The sequence below is a fragment of the Myotis davidii genome, unplaced genomic scaffold (genome assembly GCF_000327345.1).
Source record: "Myotis davidii unplaced genomic scaffold, ASM32734v1 scaffold314, whole genome shotgun sequence".
NCBI classification, from domain to species: domain Eukaryota; kingdom Metazoa; phylum Chordata; class Mammalia; order Chiroptera; family Vespertilionidae; genus Myotis; species Myotis davidii.
This window is the reverse complement of record NW_006285780.1, coordinates 283,806-284,701: the sequence shown is the minus strand read 5'-3', so window position 1 is coordinate 284,701 and position 896 is coordinate 283,806.

The following is an 896-nucleotide window of genomic DNA, read 5'->3' as shown; positions in this document are numbered from 1 at the left end:
TAAATTCCCTGAGAACCACTGGCAAAACAGAATGAAGCATTCTGTCCCAAGAAGATATACGAACAGCCAATAGATATATGAAAAGATGTTCAATCTCACTAGCAGTTAGGGAAATGCAAATCAAAACTACAATGATATACCACCTCACACCTGTTAGAGTGGCTGTTATAAAGACAAGTAATACCAAGTGTTGGAGAGGTTTTGGAAAAAAGGGAACTCTCATTCACAACTGGTGGGAATGTAGACTGATACAACCACCATGGACAACAGTCTGGTGATTTCTCAAAAAATTAAAAATAGAGCTACCATATGACCCAGCAATCCCTAGTCTGCGTATATACCCGAAAAACTAAAAAAACACACCATGTATTCGCAAAGATATATGCATCCCTGTGTTCCTTGCAGCATTATTCATGGTGGCCAAGACATAGAAACAACTAAAGTGTCCTGCGATAGAGGACTGGATAAAAATGTGGTACATATACATAATGGAATACTACTCAGCCATAAGGAAGGACGAAATACTGCCATTTGCAACAATGGATGGAGCTTGAGAACATTATGATAAGTGAAATGTCAGAAAAAGCTAAGAACCATATGATTTCACTCATATGTGGGATATAAAACTGAAACTCATGAACATAAACAGCAGAGCAGTGGTTGTCAGAGGGAAGGGGGTGGAGGGTGAATGGGGAGTCCTAATGTATGGTGACAGGAGAAAATTTGACTTTGGATAATGGGCACACAGTGCAATATTTAAATCATTAAAATTGAATATAAATAGGTATAACATGTTATAAAAAGAAAAAGAAGTGTTTGAATATATGAATAAGAAGCAAGAAAATATAGAAAATGACTAAACAGATTTTAAAATGAAACCTATAACTTTTAGAAAT